This window comes from Schistocerca cancellata, chromosome 2 (genome assembly GCF_023864275.1).
Source record: "Schistocerca cancellata isolate TAMUIC-IGC-003103 chromosome 2, iqSchCanc2.1, whole genome shotgun sequence".
NCBI classification, from domain to species: domain Eukaryota; kingdom Metazoa; phylum Arthropoda; class Insecta; order Orthoptera; family Acrididae; genus Schistocerca; species Schistocerca cancellata.
In genome coordinates, this window is record NC_064627.1 from 149,996,874 (window position 1) to 150,012,283 (window position 15,410).

The 15,410-nt window shown below is 44.1% G+C and overlaps 1 protein-coding gene and 1 non-coding gene across 4 annotated transcripts in view; both read left to right on the top strand.

Moving 5' to 3' along the window:
- LOC126161443 (neutral ceramidase-like) overlaps positions 1-15,410 on the top strand; it is a 516,902-nt gene that overhangs the window by 194,864 nt on the left and 306,628 nt on the right. The gene's annotated exons all lie outside the window — the stretch shown is intronic.
- On the top strand, positions 3,753-3,827 carry Trnai-uau (transfer RNA isoleucine (anticodon UAU)). Its single transcript has one exon. It is a non-coding gene; the product is annotated as a tRNA-Ile (tRNA).

Consider the following 15,410-nt stretch of genomic DNA (forward strand, 5'->3'; position numbering starts at 1 on the left):
CTAGGCGCTTCAGTCTGGGACCGCGCGATCGCTACGGTCGTAGGTTCGAATCCTGCCTCGGGCATGGACGTGTGTGATGTCCTTAGGTTAGACAGGTTTAAGTAGTTCTAAGTTCTAGGGGACTGATGACCTCAGATGTTAAGTCCCACAGTGCTCAGAGCCATTTGAACCATTTTGAAAACCGAAAATCGGTTATTTCACAAATCCGTTACTTTGATCGCTTTTAGTAATCAGGTTAAACTGGATACTAAATAGCCAGTGTAGCCAAACATCGGTTTTTTCAAGGATAACCGCGATACCTATCTCCAAATACGGTTTGTGTTTATGGAACGGAGAACTACAGCAATTGCCAACGCCCACTTATAATATGATAGGAGCGGCAAAAGTCAGAGGGAGGAATTAGATGGTTTTCAGCCTCAGTTCCATTCAAGACAGGTACAAAAAAGAAAGTCATGCCTCGTGGGATTCTCGAGGGCCGCCGAGTCTGGAGCAGATTAACGACCTGTGACGACATCGGACGCCGAACGCGTAGGAAGACTTTGAGGAGTCGGGCCCAACCCGCGCGGTCTCTGGCGGGATAACGAGGCAACCAGCCGGCGACGCGCCACGGAGCGGCAACGGGCTTGACGGGTAGCAGGAGTAGTGGGGGTTGGAAGGGGGCGGGGGCTTGGGGCGGTTGGTGAGGGGAAGGGTTGAGTGAGGGTGGCCACATCGTAAATCGCGGGGGGGGGGGGGGGGGCGGGCTACGGGGCCGCTCGTTACCGCCATGTGGCGGAAGGGGCGCAGATAACGCCCGCCTTGCCCCAATATCCAAACGCTTCTCCCGCCACATCCACATTCCCTCCCCGTTCGACAGCCTTACCAAGCACGAAGAGCGCGGGTTATACTCGTAGGCCACAAGGAACTTCCTGCAAGCTGTAACCTGCCTAACCACATTTTCCTCGTCCCTCATTACCATTCTCTTGTGTCGTCCTGGCCCACTGACTTTATCTCCGCCGCGCTGTTTAACGCCTAGAAACGACCCGGCTTTACGCATACGGTACGTGTGTCTCGACGAGATACACGCGATCGCAAAGCGCTCCGGCGACAGTTGTCGCTTGTACTTGGATCGCATGTCACACAGTTTGTTTGGAAAATGGACAGGCGTAAAATTCGTACATTAGCTCTATTAAATCACACAACTTGCCATTCATATCCCTGGATAAACACTTCGTTGTGTTTATGCGAAATTTTCTGGTAGTGTTTACAGGTTCTTCATGTTTGATTACACTCTAATCGAGTTAGCCGAGATGTGTCTTGTTTATGGGATGGCATGATGCAACATACGAGCACCAAAGCAGAACTATATCAACGTGGGAGGTAAAACACGATCGTTTCGACCACTGATGGACTCTGCAGTGTGCGAAGTGTTGTGTCTGAGGAAGCTATGTTACGGCGAATTTAGGATAACCCCCAACAGAAGCACCTGATCCATTGCTAAGAAACTTAGTACCACGAGGTTATAATTAAAGTACAACAACTTTCGGAGGTTCAGTGTGGATTGTAATTATCGTATGCCAGAGAAACTTGGTAGATATGCTAATTCCTTAACGCAGAATCGATTTATGCTGGAAAACAAACTGGTTCCAGTTGTGGCCACCAGGTGCAAATCTGGCAATGTAAGCTGCTTGTATGACAGTATGACAACCACGCTGTCATTTGACAAGCCTTAACGTGATTGAACAGTGTGGCTATCGATAAGAGAGACCACCTCGCTTTAGTGAAACTGTTTTATGTTAACGGCAGCAATTACAGTGCTGCACTGAGAGAGTGTCGCAGACTGGATGGTTTGACGAGAGGTCCTATGTCATTAAACGGTTTAAAGAAGACGATAATGAAATCAGAAAACACTGGTGAGCTTAGTGTGACACCTGGAAGAGGAAGGCGTCCAATCCCGGTGGTTGTTTCTGATGAGGATGCTTTTGTTTTAACTGACCATGCAGCACTTCTTTGGGTTAGTGTTAGTGCTCGTGCAGTGACACGAGAATTGTTCATCGCATGGTCAACAATACAGAAAGTTTTTGCTCTATTTCCCACTGGTACCCGCACAAGATCTAGCCGGTGCAGCAAATGACACCTCAAGATCCGCAGCGACGTTGTGAATGTGCTCTTCCGTTATTGACGGGGATCGATGACAAGTGCCGCTCAGTGTTCTATGGACCGACGACACACATTTTACACTACAGGGTGCAGTTAATACACACAACTGCCGAATTTGGGGTAAGCTACCGTCAAAGCGCGTGTAGCGCATGAAGAGCCGTTGCACTCGCCATATTTGAATGTATACATATGGATATGGTGTCTGCTCTTTCGGACATTGAAACGTCCCCTTAGAAAAATTATACATGAATGTGCTTAAACTGACACACAATATTTTTAGCGCAACGCTATCTGACTTTCAAAAATCCCTACAAAAGAATGGCCCTGACTAACATTAACCTATACCTTTCGCAAATCACTTACCTCACCAAAAATCTTCGTTACTCGAACTACTGCAATACAGCGAGCGCCACTACTGCCAGCTAAATAAAAGATTCAAACTACGGAAGGCACTAACTACTGATAGGCATAGTTAGCAAATGAAAGATTTTTATAGGAACAAAGAATGTATTTACCTCAGTAGTGTTCAAAAGTCATAATGTATATAGCAGTTCATGACATCCAGTCTTACAAATTTCAAAACTCCGCCATCTCTCTCCCCACATCCACCACTGCTGGCGGCTCACCTCCAACTGCGCAACGCTACGCGCTGTTCACATCCAGCTGCCGCTGCCCAACACTACAATGGCAGACAACAATGCAAACTAGCCACAGACTGCACACAGCACAGCCAGTGATTTTCATACAGAGCGCTACGTAACGTTGCCAATAAGAAAACCTAAACAGCCTACTTACAACATGTCCGCAAGAACAGACACCACTGATGACCTGCAGCCATCTAGAACGAAATTGGAATTATATTAATACCTTTAGCTGCTGACGGGCGTTGATATATATCAACGGGAACTGGTGAAAATGTGTGCCCAGACTGGGACTCGAACCCGGGATCTCCTGCTTACATGGCAGATGCACCATCCATCTGAGCCACTGAGGGCACAGAGGATAGCGCGACTGCAGGGACTATCTCGCGCACGCCTCTGCAGGAGATCCCGGGTTCGAGTCCCCGCCGGGGCACATATTTTCACCTATCCCCGTTGATATATATCAACGCCCGTCAGATGGCTGCAGGTCATCAGTGGTGTCTGTTCTTTCGGACATGTCCGAAAGAACAGACATCATATCCACATGTATATAGTTCTGGCAATACCGGCCATGACCTTCTGCTTCTTCTGTGGGGATGCACACACGTTCCCCGAACTCTTGGTAAGAATGTTTTCCACGAGTAATGAGTATGTTGGTTCAAATGGTGCAAATGGCTCTGAGCACTATGAGACTTAACATCTGAGGTCATCAGTCCCCTAGAACTTAGAACTACTTAAACCTAACTAACCTAAGGACATCACACACATCCATGCCCGAGGCAGGATTCGAACCTGCGGACGTAGCGGTCGCGCGGTTCCAGACTGAAGCAGCCAGAACCGCTCGGCCACATCGGCCGGTTGAGTATGTTGGAGTGGGACACTACGAAGGTAGTGTGTGGACATACAAGGTGAGAATGTGGCTCTCGCGGGAGGCGTGCACGGGATAGTTTCTGTAGTCGCGCTATTGACTGTGCCCTCGGTGGCTCAGATGGATAGAGCGTCTGCTATATAAGCAGGAGATCCCGGGTTCGAGTTCCGGTCGGGGCACATAGTTTCACCTGTCCCCGTTGATATATATCAACGCCCGCCCGCAGCTGAAGGTATTAATATAATTCCAGTTTCATATTTGAATGTGTCGTGTGGATTCACAAGCACCTTTATTCCCGGTCCGTTCTTCTTCAAAGAGAGCACATCCAGAGGGCCTGTCAGGTGAACCGTGACGTCTGCAGTTTTCGAGGCCACCTTGTACAGGACGTGATTCCTGCTTTGGAAGAGTGGATGTGTGTGGAGATCACTGTTTCCATGCAAAATGGTGCAACACCTCACGTCGCTCGCCCAGTGAAACATCTGCTTCATGCAACCTTCCACGAACGTGTTATCTCCAGAGCTTTTCAAGATACATGGCCTACAAGATCACCTAATCTGAATATATGTGACTTCTGGCATTGCAGATATCTAAAAAGACGCGTTTATCGGGGACACGTTCGATCTCTACCTCATATGAAGGTGTATATAGAAATACGTTGCTGAGGTTCCACAGAAACTGCTGCCAGCCACTGTTGATCAGCATCTCGCCAAAATAATGGAAAAAACATTGTGCCTTTGTTCCTTGTTTGACATTTCCTGCCCACGTCCCCTTCCTAATCCATTAGATATGGAAACCCATCTATACGTCTTTCTCGCTTTCACAGCGACAGAGTTGCAACTGGTGCCCAAAACTGGGCCACATTTTTTTCAGCGTAAATCGGCTTCACATTAACGCGTTAGAACGTCTACCACACTTCGTCCGCCATGGAGTCTGTTACGACCGCACTGTAATTATAACCACCCGGTACCTCGAACGCCAATGCGTGGAACGTCCCGCACGAGCCGGATATGCACCCATTCAAGTTTCTGGAGGTACAAGATGTATCAGCTGACAACTTACTCCAGGGCTTGGTATTCTGCCAACGGCATCTATGGCAGTTTGTAAACATCCCATTAAAACGGGCCCCTCATTTACTGACGAGGCTGCCTTCACAAGGAAAGGAATACTCAGCAGCAACGAAGCCATGTCTGTCGGTTGGAAAATCCTAAGGCAGTTCGTGTGTACCACCATCAACAGCGATTTAACAAGAATGTGAAGGGTGGTATCGCTCACGACCGTCTGACTGAACCGGACCTCCTCCTAACGGGATCGACGAAGGAATAATTCGCTGTGAATTACTACCTGAAATGCTTGAGAATGTGTCGCTTGCACCCAGGCAATGATGATTGTTCAAGCACGGAGGGACCACACCACACTTTGTTGTTGTTTTTAGGGAATATTTCCCCAGTTGTTGGATTGAGAGAGGTGGACCAGAACCGTGGCCACCTCATTGTCCCGACCTCACTCGTATGTGTTTTTTGTGTTGGGGGGGGGGGCGAGGGGGGGGGGAGGGAGAGACCATGCGTTTGGTGTACGAAACACGAGAAGATGTGGATGCCCATTTGTCTGAAGTCGCTGCCGCTATTATTGAAACATCTGGGTATTTCCAGAATGTTAATCATTAGTGCGCAGATTCCAGTTGTGCATTAATGTAAACAGACGACCTGTTCATCAACATTTCTAAAACAATATTCATCACAGCGCAGAGTGAACACTAACGTCAAAGCCTTCAAAGAATTCTTGCAGGAAAACGGTGCCCATGTGACGATTTTGTCATATAATAAAGTATTTCCTTCTATCTCGTGGAAAACACTCTAAATTTTGTGTGCGTAGTTTTTTTACGCCCCGTATATCTAACAAATACTTAAGACGCTGCCTGCAAGTGCTACTCTGAAGTGGTTAGCACATTTGAGAAATTCCTGGCAGACCACATCAAGCCAGTCAGAGGGCTGACGGAAAATAAGGAACAGCCCAGTAATGTCAGTCGGTTGATGGAGTAGGAGTGGGAAAAGGCACCAAATGATATGTCTCATTTGCGGAAAAATGTTCTCCGTGCAGTTGTTGGAAGAACAAGCAGGATGATGTGATCTCTGACTGCGTCGATGCTGCTCACCAGGATAGTGGCAGGATGGCATCTGCTGCTTCTTCTAACTTTATAAATTCACAAATAAATATTGCTCTCTAACCTGCAGTTCCAGAAATGAACGCAGTGGCAAGAAATCTTGTTATCTTTCCAAAGAAAATTGCTGGATGAGGTTTAGTGGAGGTGTGGCACGAAACACGTTTTATGACAACAATACACATAGCAGATGTAATTCACAAGCGAAGTGAACTTCAATTTCCTCATGCTCGTACTATGTTCCTACAGCAATTTAACGCTAGTTATAAATAGTTACTTGCTAACGGAAGTCCATGTAATGTACAAAAATTCTGATAAAAACAGATTGTAAGTCTGCTACAGCTTGTCTGTACTCCACAGTCTAAATAAGCATTTCACCTCGTTAAACAATAAAGTTTAAGTAACTTCGCTCTCGGTAAAACACTGTTCATTCACCTTCTGTTAGACAGGTTCAGATCAGAATCCAGTTAGTTGTCCAATCACGCAGGGTCTGTCGTCTGGCATTAAGCGAATCTTCTATTCTACTCCTTTTCTTTTCCCATTACATAACCCGATCCTCCTTTAACGTACTTTTACGTCTGTCGCCATCTTTACGCTCTCCGATCTTCTCTTGTTTGTGACACCACAGGTGTTAATTTTATCCTAACGGGCATAGTACTTTGTTTATATAAACCACAAATTTTACATTAATATTAAATAAAACTATAAGAAAATTGTAGCGACCGGAGTTTTTATTACTTGGCTGTAATGGGATGTTACAGTGATCGTCGCTGTTATCACGCCACTGGTGAGCTAGATTAAAAGAATGAAGGGTGACTTACTACCTTTTCATTATCAGGCACCGAGAATATCACTAATCTGCTGACCTTTTGTCCCCAGACAGATAAGGCTTACATCTTCTACTCGCAAGGGTTTGGTCGCCTAGTCGGTAACATAATAAATTAAAAAAAAAGGAACACATGCGAGTACGAGTCGCGCTTCGACGCTCCCGGTAGTACTGTATATAGATGACTCCGGGAATCGAGAACCTCGAGGGTGTTTACCAGTATCAATGTTGATACTGGCAAGATATCGACCCGGGAATGTTTTAATTGTCAGCTTTTAGTTCCATTTATTAGTTTCGTATTCACTAATGTAATATTCTATTTATTTTATTAATTTTGCTACATTACTGAGCAATTGCAAATGCGATGGCTTCGTCTGCTCTCCTCCTCATTAGAATTACTGGTAACATTTGATGGAAGTCTTCAGAGAAAAATACAGTACAGCCGGGTGTAGGGCTATTGTTACGCGTATGTCGAACTGTTCCGTGGAACGCTTAAAAGGATATTTTATGGGAAATTGGAACCTCATCCCAAACAATGGAGGTGCAATTCTGCATTAGTTACCCGTATCACTTCGCTCTGAAACATTGCAGATGCTGTACGTGTCGCATGCATAGACTGTCAGGGAAAGTTTGTATGTAGAAATCAGTAGTTTAAAGGCCATGGTATGGTAGTCGGGAGGCCTTAAGCCTTTCACCGCTAGATGGCAAAGGTATCGCTTGTACGGCCTCAGGGGACTTACGGTAGCTCAACCAATCAGCACGAAATATTTGTAGATTACATACACAAACCTTCCATGTAAATCATACTACCTATTACTGAAAACAAGATCAAAATGCTGGCAGTAGTTCCTGAGATCTTTGACAGTTCACGAATGATGTATTCCTTTACTTGTACTGTGAAACCTTGCATTTTGTTAATTTTATGATTCTAGGTTACGGGAAGAACTCCAAAGGTTTTGATTTGTGAACTTGTATCAAAAAATTACCATATCTGTCAGTCAGACAGAGAGATGAACAATGAAGTGATCATGTAAGGGTTCCATTTTTACTGACTGAGGTACGAAACTGTAACTCACCATGTAAAGTATTCATAATTAATCAAGCTGAACGCACTGCTGAATTGATACACATTAATTACACGTGACGAAAAATCTTGGTACCTTTACGTTCCTAACTGAGACACTTCCAAACAGTTTCTTCTCTTGATTGCGCTGCTTCCTCGCGGCGTTATTCACTTCGATACTTTCGCAGCAGACTCCTGTCATAAAACTTCATTAACTGAGACCCTACATATTAAATAGTAATCAACGAATTCCGAAAATAGGTCATATGGAAACGGCGTACTTCTCGCTGTGACTCTCGCACACGGCTGTCAGGTCCCAAAATTGCGACTAGAATCCCCTCCAGCTCTCCCTCCATACCCCCCCACCTTTCCACAGCCTGCTCGGCTCCAGCACTCAGGCTTTCAGCTTTACTTGCCGCACGAGAGAGCACGTGCTTGCTCCGTCCACTGCTGACAGTGTTCGAGCACTCTCTCTGTTGCTGTTTGGTCCAACACCCATCCTTCCACTTCCTTGCAACGCAGCATTTGCAATCCTGTTTCATCCGCACTCCATAATAGACTTTCAACGTTATGGTCACTCTGCCAACACATACTCCCTCCAGTGTCATCTTCACGTCGTCCGCATTGTGAGTGGAAAACGTCGCTCTTCGCCGTTTCTCTTATAATTTGCGCTCTATTTGGCCTATGTGTAATGGAAAGGTTGTTTTCGTAATGTTCTCGATTTTGAAGTACTAAAAGTTGGCTCCCAGCTGTGGCATAATCACAGCCCACGTAAGAGAAAAAGCGATTGTAAAGTTACTACGGGAAACAGTACTGAAGTACTGTCACAACTTGTGCTTCGAAATATTTTTCTGTAGAGCAGTGATACACTTAAACGTCAGCTCCACCACTCAAAAGCCCTTGTAACTTCTGGTAACATTGGCAATCGGACTGTTCGTAGATAGCATTAAGTAAATACATTATAGGCAGTGTTACTGAACGAAATCAGTACATATGTAAATTTATACCTCACTAAATACCGCAGTACCAAAACACCAAGGATAGTGCAATTACAAGTTTCATAGGCAAGGATGCACATCACGCTTACTTATAAGGGCAATCAGATGGAAACGAGACGGATTGACAAAAAATTGGCCAGGTGCGAGTAGAACACGCCTAGTGAGGTTTCCGTGCAAACTTAATTGCGTATACAGACAGCTCATCCATTCTGGGAATATTGACCATTATTGTCTGTTACCGTTATTGATACTGGCAAGATATCTGTCCCAGTGATTCCAAAGACTTTCGAGAATGACAGTACTATGAAATGACAATACTATGTTTACAAATTAACAGTTTAGGATTTTTCTCTTTAATAGTACTGTGAAACCTTGCTTCTTGCCAAATTTCATGATATTACGTCAACAGGAAGCACCCTCTAGGTTTTGATGAGTGAGTTCCCGAATATCAAAGTGTGTGGTATAAATGATCGTATCTTTTGACTGCGTTAACTTAGAAGCTTAAAATTTTTATACCGCCAAGGGGCAATAGACCTTTTAATGTGACATAAATTGAAACGTGGTATGTTTCCTCGTTTCTGAGAAAAAGGGTTCTTAACATTCGGACAGACAGACAGAGAGACAACAAAGCGTTTTTACAGATTGAAGCAGAAAGCTCTGAAAAGCAAGTTATTATTTGTTATTTCAAAAGAAAGCGCCGTAGAATTTAATACATTACCCCACTGCGAGACAAGACAGACGCCTTCATGAAAAAATGTGGCAGCTGCCTACGCAGCCATGACTGTAGTCAGGTCACGAATGTATCCCTTCAGGACGCCAAATGTAAGGAAATGGAGTGATGAGAGATCAGGTACTGTATGGTGGATGTGAAAGGGCTTCTCAGCGAAACGTCTGCAGCCTAGTCGAAACAGCCTTGACAATATGTGGGCGATACCCTGCAACAAAGTGTCCACTTGGAAGTGCGGCATAAAGTAACAAGTCAAGGAATGCCGCCGATGCGTTCCATTGGAAAGGAAGCGGCCATCATTTTTCCCATATTCTCATCCTTGTCTAACCCGAGCTTAAACTCGAGTCATATCGACAAAACCTTGGGGAGAAGGAACCTGCATTCCCAGTAGCATACACGATTGCACTGCCATGAATGGATCAATGACGATTAAAGAACGAAGCTGCAGTGACATGAAATTACAGTCCCGCTAACCCGAACCCTGGTAATCCAAATGTTCGGTTAATCTGAACATGATAAATGTTGATCTAAGTATGGAAAGCTGTACGGTAAACTGCTGTACATACACATTATTTTAATTTACACAGTGCAGTAAACACGTATTAGAAAAATTGGCAAGGAAACAATAGGTTTAAACAATGCATAACAATGAAAGAAAAGCTGTCAAACTTACTAAAATACAGCGGACATTTTATCCCTACTTTTTAGATGACAAAAACACAGTCATTGCTTTTTGGCATAATGAAGACAGTCTCTTATATGACACATAGTTTCTCCATCGCCTCATAAACATCAAATCAGCAGGTGTAGCAGTGGACTGTTGCTCCAAATAACGTAGCGCGAAATCAAGGGCTTCTGCTGCGTCACTGTGTGGCACCATCTCTCCTTTGTCGCTTTCAGACTCATTGTCACTTCCGTCACAGCAGTCCACTTCTGCCTGGTCTTGAGTCACAGCAGCAACTAAATCAGCGTCAGTAAGGTTCTCCACACATGCCCCATCCGCTGCCATCCACTATTCTACGTCTCCTTCACTAGCTTCTTCACATCCAGGGATTGTCTGTATCATTTGTAGTAGATTTTCCTCTTCATTTTCAACTAGGTTGTCCTGAAATTCAAGAGATGCCCACAGTTTTCTCCACGATTTTCTCAGAGTATTTTCTGAAATATTCTGCCATGCCTCAGCAGCCCAATAAACATCCTTCACATTGGTCTTTTTTATTTTGTCCACTAAAGGAATGCTATCATCTTGGATCAGCATTCTTAAAAATTGTTTTTTGTAAATCAGTTTTAATGTTTGCAGTACGCCCTGGTCCATCGGCTGTAGAAGTGGTGTAACAATCGGCGGCAAAAGCTTTGCAATTTCTCGATCGCATAATTCCTCAGTGCTGGGGTGAGATGGCGCGTTATCAGTAAAAAGGACTGCAAGGGGAGACAAAACATTTTCCTGAGAAAACCGTCGAACAGAGGGAACAAACTGGTCGTGAAACCATTCTTTGAACAGCGTACCATCCACCCATGCTTTATTCTGGTTGCGGCAATATATGGGCAGGGACTTCATGTTGCAAGTTTTTAAAAGCTCTGGGCCTAGCAGATTTGCCGATCAGCATTAAAGGCAGCTTGTGATTACCAGCAGCGTTGCTGCACACTAATAAACTCACACGATCTTTGCACATTTTAAAAACAGGAGCATGGTCTTCTGCTTTTGATGCCAGGCTTTTTGTTAGCAATGCCCTAAAATTAAGGCCAGTCTCGTCAGCGTTATAAATTTGTCGGGGAGAATACTTTTCCTCTCAACTCACCCAAGTATTCCTTCGCTGCATCACGGTCAAAAGAGAACTTCTCTCCAGTAATTGTTAGCTGACGGATTCCACGATGTTTTTTGAATCTGTCCAACCAACACGTACTCGCACTAAAAGACGCATCAAAATTCATTAACTTGTTCAGGTAAACAGCCTTCTCCTGAACCAGTACTCCACTCAAAGGAGTTCCCCTATCTCTTTCATGCGTAAACCAAAGTAAAAGAGCTTCAAAAATGGCTCTGAGCACTATGGGACTTAACATCTATGGTCATCAGTCCCCTAGAACTTAGAACTACTGAAACCTAACTAACCTAAGGACATCACGCAACACCCAATCATCAGGAGGCAGAGAAAATCCCTGACCCCGCCGGGAATCGAACCCGGGAACCCGGACGCGGGAAGCGAGAACGCTGCCGCACGACCACGAGCTGCGGACGTAAAAGAACTTCATCCACTTTACTGTACTAGGACTGTTTCAAAGCCTGCCGAATTTCGAGTGTTTTTTCCGAAGACGTTGCACAGGAATGTTCAAGTTTCGCTCGGATCTTTTTCCAATCAAATATGGTTGCTTTACCAACACCCAGTTCCGTTGCCAGTTTAGATACATTCTCATCATTGTCTATCCGCTTCAAAGCATTCAGTTTTTCTTTGAGAGTTAACGTTGGGGGTTTCCGTTTCCTAATGACGAAAATACATACACCACTACATCTGAACGAATGCAACTGTTACGCGTGCCAGCGATCGATAACTAACATAACCTAGCGCTTTGCGAACAAACTGGCAGTACACTGACCTCAGAAGAATACAAAGGCCTCAACAATGCACAACAACAAGGGCAGGGAGTGAGAGTGAGCCGTTGTTCCCACACTTGTTCCCATTTGTTACCATGGTGTACCTACTTATGTGCTTGGTATACTTCATCCTAGAAACGCGTCACCGTAATTTCGCCTAATCCGAACAAATAGGTAATCGGAACAAGGTCCGGTCCCAATTACTTCGGATTAACGGGAGTGTCCTGTATATCAGAGCAAAACATTCACACGTACTGAACCTGCCATACAATCAGTAAGCACAGGAAAACAAAAATTTTTGCCGGACCGGGATTCAAACGCAGATTCCCTGCTTATTGGGAGTAGTCGCCTTAATCATTAGTTTTTTTCCTTCGACGTTTTAAAATAACGTCACTGCCGTAGCGGCATACGTACGTATTCATAAAAACTCGTAGAATATTGCACAGAACGTTGCTCGACCCGGTTTGATTCGACAAGACAGTTACAAAGCTTTGAGAATACGGAACGTTGCTCTCGCTCGTGTTCACTACGACAGGGGTTACGTACCAAAATGACAGATATACATTTCTGTACATCCACAACGAGTAATGGTGTACATTCACGAGTATGGGAGTAAACACATAAAAATAACAAACTGCCCTTCTGTACAAAACTGAAGGACGAAAGAAACTTTCGTATGAAGTGTCACTCCCAAATAACTTTAACGATACTTGCAACGAACTGCGACAGTGTTCTAGCGATTTTCGCACGTCTTCAGACCTGACGCAAACTTTCATTGTCACTGAGGTTCTACCTATCATTTTCGAACACTTAACAGGAGAAATTCCCCGTCGACTCTTTTACCTCAGTCGTGTTATTACCACGAATCGCGAAGTAGAACCTCTGACAGTAGTGTACAGAAGCCATGGGTAAAAATATAAATGAAAATGAAACTTTGCTTCACGTTTGGGTTCTTACTCCGATAGCACGGTCTTGTATTGAGAGGTCGGCGCCAAAACCGTGAATGTAGTTAATGTTGTCTGCTGCACAGTTTGGCACTAAAATGAACAGTGAAAGTGATGCTATGAAGGACCGTCCTCCATAAATAATGTCGAAATACAGTAACAGAAAGAATATATACATACAAACCCACCAAATAATATTTTGAAGTGAGAACATATTGCCTTTGAAATTGAAAGAAATGGTCATGGCTGCTGTGCTCGCCACGATCAGGAAATTTATATTTGAGTCGGGCACTGGAACTGATATTCAACTGTCACTACATATTCAGAAGAGTAGCCGTTTAATGACGCACTTTCACGAGTGTTTCCTTCCTCTTTATCACTTTTCCACTTTTTGCGGGTTACCTTTGGCTTCTGTACTTGTGATGCCACGCACGCCAGGGGTGGCAAAGCGTTATCGCCACATCAGACATGGATTAACTAAACAAGCCTTTGAGGCCAGCACTGACATTCGTATATGAACCAATTAATTTTGACTATGATCTGATTTGTGATTTTATAAGTGTTGCGAGAATGGAGGAGCGATACCGACTGGGCACTAATGATGTCCCAGTGTAGAGGTATTCTCCATAATTTTTATTAGTCTAAAGTTAATTCATAAATTAGTGACGTTCTCCAAGATGACATTTTCAGTCTTAAGGGAGTCGTCTGCGCCAAGTTTGAACGGTCTTTTGCGCGTGACTACGCCAGAGACGTTCGGCTGTTAGAAGAAGTCGATGTCTGGCGACCTAAATTACAATGATTAGCCTGCCCAAAACTGTGAAAATCAGCACAGTTACGTTGGCTGTTAAAAGCATAGCTATCTGCGCAGTCGGTCGTTTTCTTCATAACCCTGGGTTTGCCTTCACAGCAAGAGTTCTGCCCTAGTCGAACCAGAATTCTTCTACGGTCAAGACGCGATTCCGTGGCTGGTAGCGTTACTCTCATTTGCTACGAATCGTCAATAATTTCCTCACGCGTAATAACTTTTTTGTGTTTATAAGGTTATGATATTCTTTTGCTATTCGATAAGTAGAAGAAACACCGTACAAGGGAATATAAACAAACATAAAATTTAAATTGTTGCAGTGTATTTAGTCAATGTTGATTGTGGTGTCGAACGTTACACGTTAAGTATCGGTGTGCAATCTGATTGTATTTGAGATCAACAAGATTCTAGACATTCGATCGAGATGTTCCTGCGCCCATGTGCAAATCTCTGGTAGGTGGTCTGAGCAGAGGTCCCATTTCTGTACTCCATAACTAGGAGGTGCTACTGGATGATACTGGCGCGTTCTCTGATTTTAATTTTCGTCAAGCATTGACTTGGGGTGTAGTATGTACATTGAAGTTCGATTTTCCATCGTTCAATGCGCGACAGTCAAATTATTGATCCTCCTGATTTACACCTTAGCCAACCATATTACTTAAAATGCGCTTAAACGCACAAGCAACACGGCAAGTACAGTAAGAACGTACATTTTACGTTACTTGATTTTTTAAATTTCTGAACTCTGCACTGTGCTATTAAAAGAAAATTATTTCCTGTCACACTTGTTTATTAAAACATTCATTTTCACTGGAATTACCAAGTTGCGGGGAGGCGGGAGGGGGGGGGGGAGGGAGGGAATCATAGAGGGAGACCAAGAGATGAGTACAAATTCAGGAGGATGAATGTTGCAGTGGTTATTCGGAGATAAAGAGGCTTGCACATGGTAGAATAACAGCATGGAGAGCTGCGTCAAACCAATCTTGGGACTGAAGACCACAACAACATCAGAGTGAAAGTTGCCTATTAATTCGCCAATTCCAGTGCTTCACATTCTAGTAGATCGCAACAGTTATTTTTGCAATCTTCAATCCTTATTTTCAGCTTCGATTAAGCTCTTCGAGCAACCACTTTGCATGGTTGCTGAGGCGACGTCACATCGTTGGCTAGTCAGTTTATCTGTTGCAAAGTCTTCGCTGGTTAAAAGCCACGACGAAGTCTTTGTTTGAATTAACATTCCCATTCTGTGTTGTGATGTTGATGATTTCCGCATTTGGATGGGTTCTGTTCGGTGTTACGACTTCGAAGAAACATTGGGTTTGCCTGGAAACAATCTGTGCTGGTGTCGAGATTCTACAGTTGTTATAGAGTTGGGTGAGATTATTTCAATTATTTGCTATGTACGTTATTTAGAGGACTGTTGGATAAATTTCTGCACCTTTTGGTCGCGATTACACTGCGTTTAAGCACGCGTTATTCATCCGCCCGGTAAAGTGGAATCTCATAGTTGCGAAAACTTGGTTGAATAGAAGCTGATTACAGCACCTCATATCATTTTTCCAATCCTTCGGATTCAAAGTACCCATCATCTCACCAGTTAAAAACTACATTAAATCTACTTTTTTTTAATTAGCACTCCGGGAACGTATTA